The sequence below is a fragment of the Tenrec ecaudatus genome, chromosome 14 (genome assembly GCF_050624435.1).
Source record: "Tenrec ecaudatus isolate mTenEca1 chromosome 14, mTenEca1.hap1, whole genome shotgun sequence".
Classification (NCBI taxonomy): domain Eukaryota; kingdom Metazoa; phylum Chordata; class Mammalia; order Afrosoricida; family Tenrecidae; genus Tenrec; species Tenrec ecaudatus.
Window position 1 is genome coordinate 60,243,912 of NC_134543.1, and position 6,762 is coordinate 60,250,673.

Below are 6,762 nucleotides of genomic sequence, written 5' to 3' on the forward strand. Positions count from 1 at the left end.
AACTATTTTACTTATCATTTCTTCCAGAGCCGGCGTTAGGGTAGCTTCTGACAGTACTTTGGTCTTTTTCTCTTTGTGCTGACGTTTTGCGTACTTCATGCATGGTGTTCTTGATTTCATCTCAGAGCTCATCGTGTCTCCTGTCACTAGTGTTCAATGCAGCAAATCCAAGGTGCATTTTTGTTAGCACCCTATAAATCTGGTTCTTCGTCCATCATCTAGAAATAAATTCTTTATTTTTTCCCTGCAAAAATGTGTGTCAAATGCATAGTTTGTCCTAGGGCACAGAAGGGAAATATGAAAAGTGTCCCTGGCCTTGTATAGTTTACATTCTGGTGACAAAACTCATAGGCTGTAAAGATAAAGAAATACCTGAACAAGATGATTTCATGTGATATAAAAGGTCCATGAGGAAATAAACCCAGTGCTGAGATATGGTGAACCTGGCAGTGGCCTCTCCGTGAGAACAAAGTGGTCAGAACAGTTCTCTCTGACGATATGACATTGCTCTGAGGCCTAGAGGCAGTTTGGCAAAATGCTGGGGAAAGAGCATTTCAGACAAAGAGAACAGCACATGCCAACGTTCTGCCACAGAGAGGGCTTGGCCCGTGCCAGGAACAGACGGAGGTCAGCGTGGTGGAGCCTCACACGGGAATGAGCAATGGGCCGTGATGTTGGGACACAGGCAGGAGCTAAAAAGGGGCGTCTGGATCTTCTTGTCTATGCCGGGGGAAAGTTGAATGAGATTGGAGCAGGGACACACAAACTGATTTTACTTTAGAAGATCGCATCAGTAGTTCACCTTCCCAAACTCATCTGTCTTTCCCCATCCGAGCGGTTTCTGTGTCATAGTGGGTTCAACATTGGTACGCTCACCACAAGGTCAACAGGTTAAACATGCCGGCTACTCTACAGAGGAAAGCGGAGGCTTTGGAGTCTGGTCAAGAGTTACAGTCCATGAAACCTGCAGGGGCAGCTCTCCTCTGTCTTAGAGGAGCACTAACAGGAGTCAGAATGGACTTGAGGGCAGTGAGTTTTAGTTTTGAGAAGCGAAGACCACAGACCTGAAACTCCTCTCTGGGGGTCAGATCCCATTTCACCAGCTAAGTCTGCAGCCCAAGACCTCGTTAAAGTGTGAAAAAGTATGTTACTGTGAGGACTAAGGTCCGCCGGACCCAAGCCATAATAGTTTCAATCTCCTCATAGGCATGTGAAAGTAGGACATTAAGTAAGGAAGACCAAAGAAAAAGCAATGCACTTGAACGACGGTCTTGGTGAAGAATATGGAAAGTCCCATGGACTGCCCAGAGAACAAATGGGCCTGTCTGGGACGAAGTACAGCCAGAATGCTCCTTAGAGGCAAGACTTTGTCTCGTGTGCTTTGGCCGTGTTGTCGAGAGAGCCCATTCCCTGAAGAAGGGCACCTGGCTTGGAAAAGTGGAGGGGGGATGAAAACAGAGAAGGCCTTCAGGGAGACTGAAACCCAACAAGGGTTTCAAAGAGAGGAACAACAGTGCAGACGGCTCAGGACGGGGCAGTGTTTGGTTCGGTTGTGCATAGGCCTGCTATGAGTCAAACCAACTTGCAGCACCTGACACCAGTAACAACAGGGCCGCATCCTGACCAAGTCTCTGATGACTGATAAGCATATCATTCCTTTTGTGGAAACTAAAGGAAATAAAGATTTGTAGAAATCAAATCAAATAGTCCAAACAAGCTCCTGGAATATTCAGACACAGAAAAGCAGGTACGTATTGACGCTGGTGTTAGGGGCCATTGAGTTGCTTCCAAGCCATACCACCCCTGTGTGTGGACAGCTGTTATTGTGAGGCTATTTTGGTGCCATTGGGCACACTTTGCTCTTAAAGTACTTGCTTCTCTATGCTTCTCCAGGTGATGGCACCCAATCTCATGTCTCTACAGACAGTCTCTGAAAAAGCTTCCTAATCTCTGTTTCAAACACTAAGCTCCAGACTCAAAGATGCCACTGAAAAAAATCTCTGGGTAAATGGCAAACTTACTAGGTACAAAAGAGAGTTCTCAATTCCCCCCTCTCTCCCCTCACTAAACTTCTCCTCTCTGTCTTCCTCAATTATCAGCACCTACCAGATGCTCTGACCAAATCCATGTGTCATACTTTACTCGTCATTCCCTCACACCTCATGTGAAATGTGTCAGTTTTACCTTTCGAAGGCAGGTGTTGTCAGTCCTACTCCTGCTCTCTCTCCCTACTGATAAGCCCAGTGCACACCACCTATATTTCTCTCTCCCTACTGATGAACCCAATGGACAGCACCTATACTGCTCTCTCTCCCTCCTGATGAACCCAATGGACAGCACCTATACTGCTCTCTCTCTCCTTCCTGATGAACCCAATGGACAGCACCTATACTGCTCTCTCTCCCTACTGATGAGCCCAGTGCACACCACCTATAGTGCTCTCTCTCCTTCCTGATGAGCCCAAAGCATACCACCTGTATTTCTCTCTCCCTACTTATGAGCCCAGTGCACACCACCTATACTGCTCTTCAAGGCCACCGTCCTGGCTTTCTCACTCTCTCTCTGTCTGCTACTCTCAGCACAGACAGTCTATCCTTCACAAAATTCATCTTTCAAATGCAAGTCAGAAAGCATCACCACTCATACTCTCAAATGAAATTCGAGTACATACAGAAGAAAACTCCATCTCCTTATCATGGTCTATTAGACCCTAAGGCCCTGGATCCTGCCCGCCACTCTGATCATGTCTCCTACTGCCTTCCTTCTCCCCTTGGTAGCCCATCTCCACCCCCACCCTGTTGCAACACTGGTCATCTCAATCTTCATTAACTTCCTTCCTCTCATTGTTGAATCCTCACTTTACACTTCACTTTGCAGACGCTCCTCCTGGATCACCACGGATTAACTTCATCTCCCGCCCTTCATTCTCCACCTTAGCTGCTGCTGTTAAACTGTTTGGTTTTAGGATGCTTTGGGACTCTAAACAAGTATTGAGAACCCCAAAGAGCTTTTGTTCATGTGGATTTTATCTATCAATATTTAATTTTAAAAATGAAAATGAGATTTTTAAAAATTGTTTATTGAGTTATTTAAAATAATAATGAGCCCTGATTGCAATCTCTGTTCTCTGCCACTGCCTTGATCTGTGCTAAGAAGCGGGAGATTCATTGACCATAACTTATGTATCATCATCACCGAAAAGTCAACAGAGTGAAAAGACTTCTTTTGACGTAGTATAATTATAACAATAATTATAGCGCACAGATCCCTGAAAGACTTCAAAGACTCCCTGGCACCCATAGGCCACACGTTTAGAACTATTGTACATGACCAAGAACCACAAGTGGAGCAAACACTGCATTCATCTGCTAACGCAAAGGCTGTCAGTTCAAACCTACCCAGCAGCATCACAGAAAAAAGGCCTGGTAATCTGCTTTCATAAGCATTACGGACAAGAAAACAGAGCTCTATGTGGGGTTGTCATGAGTCAAAATTAACTTTACACAGCAATGAGTTTGCTTTTGATACTCGATTCTAAAAGCTTGAGAGAGAAGCCGGGTTTTGTTTATCTTTGGTGGGAGGGTGGTCTATAAAATGACACTCTGAAGAAAATAGGACATTGAAAAATATTCTTCATATTGCTTATATTATGTTGTTGCTAGCTCAGAGAACCCCTGTGTACAAGAGAAGGAGACACTGCCCCGTCCTGCCCTCGCCTCAGTTGCTCTAGTGCTGAGCCCATTGTTGCAGCCACCGAATCAACATAACGTCTCTTCCACACCAACTCCCTTCCACCCTCCTCTTCTTACCTGTTCAAAGGGATGTGGCCTGCACTGCTTCAAAGCCTTCCCACCACCAGCCCCCACACCTCCCCTTGCAAACTACCTCTTCCTAAGCAATATTTGTACTTGCGTGGTCAGCCTGATGCCCTGCTACATGATTCTTGCGGCGCGGGGGAAAGAAGCTTCCTTCGGAATCCTGCTCCCGTAAAAGGCCACAACGTTGGTGGCTTGACTCCAGAAGAGCTGTGGAAGAGGCTGGTGATTTGTTTCAGAAAATGTTCATCCAGGGAAACCAACCGTGTGCCGTTCTGCTCTGTACTCCACAGAGTCCACTCTACAGCAAAGGGCGTGGCTTTTTTGTGTGCATCTGTGTGAAGAGGCTGGCTTTAAGTTGTAGTTCTTTTAAAGATCAGCTGATCAGGTTTTATAAATGTCCCTGGCTACAAGCAGCAAACCAATGTAAAGCACATTGAATGCTTAGCTATCCTTGGGAACAGTACTCCTGAATTACCCCCTGCATGGTATTAGGGAGAAGCCTGTTAAAGTTCATTTTCTGAAGTTGGATAGAACATCTGATTCAGAGCATTAGTTATCAAGAAAAACAAAGTAACCATTTTGAATGTTAAGCAGCTGAAGTATTAAAAGCATCATTTTGCTGACAAGAAGATGTGGAATGCACACAAATAAAACTCATTTAAATCAATCGCCGAGAGAGCTGACATTTGTGTGAGAACATCTTCTGCCCTGGAACATTTGCAAAAAATGCAATTTTCAAGCATTCTAGAATGAAGGAAACAGAAATAAACCCGGAACTCTCCAATCTCGCTGCCACTGAGTCAACACTGACTCATAGCAACCTATCGCGCGAGAGAACCACCCCGGTGAGTTTCTGAGACTATAACTGTTTCCTGGGGTAGGAAGCCGCATCTTTCTCCAACTAAGCAGCTTGTGGTTTCAAACTGCTGATCTTGCAGAGCTCAGCCCAATACGTCACCACTACTCCACCAGGGTTCCTCCCCAGAGCCATGTCAGTGGTGTAAGAGTATAGAAATAAATCCACCCATGAAGTGCATTAATAGTTCGTTGCTGTGATAGGTGAAGTGGTGTCCACTTGGCTGAGTCAGGAGTCTCAGTGGTGTGGTAGTTGTGTGCATGTGTTAGGGGCCAATTCAGTCTCTGCTCATTGAAACCCCAGTTAGAGCAGAAGAAATCACTGTCCAGCCTCACAATTGTTCTGAAGTTTGAGCCTATCATTGCAGCCAATGTGTCTATCCATCTCGTTGAAGGTCTCCCTTTGTGTCGCTGCCCCTATGAGTTACCAAGCATGATGCCCTTCTCCAGGGACTGATCTCTCTGATAACATGTCCAAACTGCATCAGGCAAGTCTATCCATCTTTGCTTCTAAAGGACATTCTAGCAATACTTCTATCAAGACAGATTTGTGTGTTCTCTCGGCAGTCCATGGTACTTTTGCTGTTATTTGCTAGAATCATAATTCACATGCATCAATTCTTCTCTGACCTTCCTTATTCAATCTCCAATTTTAACATGCATATGAGGCAATAGATAGACAATATCTTGCCTTGGGTCAGGCTAACCTTAGTCCTCAAAATGCTTTTCAACAGTTTAAAGAGGTCTTGTGCAGATTTATCCAATGCAGTATTTCCATGATCATTTATTGTGGATCCAGGAAAGACAAGCTCCTTAGAACTTTAATACATTCCCTAGTTATCCAAACATGACCTCTCCGTTGAGTTTGAGAATTTTGCTTTTCTTAGCATTGAGTTGTGGTGGTGTAGTGGTTATGCATTGGGCTGTGATCCACATGGTCAGCAGTTCAAAACCACCAACAACTTGAAGCCACAAGCAACTCCGTGGGAAAACGACTGGACTTTCTACTCCTATAAATAATTACTATCTCAGAAACCCACATGGGGCTGATATGAGTCAGCATTGACTGGATGGCATTGAGTTTGGTTTGGTTTGGTTGGGTTACATTGAGTCATAATCCATATTGAAGGCTGCTGTCCTTCTTCTTCATAATCTTCATCAGCAAGTGCTTTAAATCCTCTTCAGTTTCGGCAGACACATTTGTATCACTTGCATATCACAGGTTCTTAACAAGCCTCCCTCCAATCCTAATTCCAAGTTCCTCATATAATCAAGGTTCTTTAATTATTTACTCAGCATGCAGATTGAGTAAGCATGGTGAGAGGATGCGATCCTGGTACACACCTTTCTTGATTTTAAACTATGCAATATGCTCTTGTTCTGTTCCCACAACTGCCTCTTGATCCAAGTACAGGGGCCACGTGAGCACAGTTAGCTGTTCTGGAATTCCCATTCTTCTCAAAGCTATCCATCGTTTGCTGTGATCCGCACAGTCAACTGCCTTAGCAGAGTCGATAAAACAAAGGCAAACATCCGGTATTCTTTGCTTCCAGCAGAGATCTGTCTGACGTCAGCAATGATAGCCCTTCCTTGTTCCTCTTCTGAATGCAGTCCGAGTTTCCGGCAACTCACTGCAAATGCTCTGCTGCAATAGTTGTGGGATGGTTTTCAGCAAAATTCTACTTGCGTGTATTATCTGTGCTATTGCTCTACAATTTTAGCATTCTGTTGGGTTATCTGTCTTCTAAATGGGTGCAGGTATGGATCTCTTCCAGTGAGTTAGTCAGGTAACTGTTTTCGGAACGTCCAGGCATAGACGAGTGAGTGCTTCCAGTGCTCCATCAGCATGTTGACACATTTCAGTTGGCATTCCATCAACTCCTGGAGCCTTGTTTCTATCAGATGCTACTTCTTGAAATGACGGCATGTCGACTGTTGTTTTTGGTTCAGTGGCTCTGCATTCTTCCCATCTTCTTTTGAAGCTTCCGGCATCATTCAATGTTTTCCCATATGTGGTAGTTAATAATCCCATGTCAACTTGTAAAGGGGTGGAATCTAGCCTGTCAATCAGGTCATAGCCAATAATGCC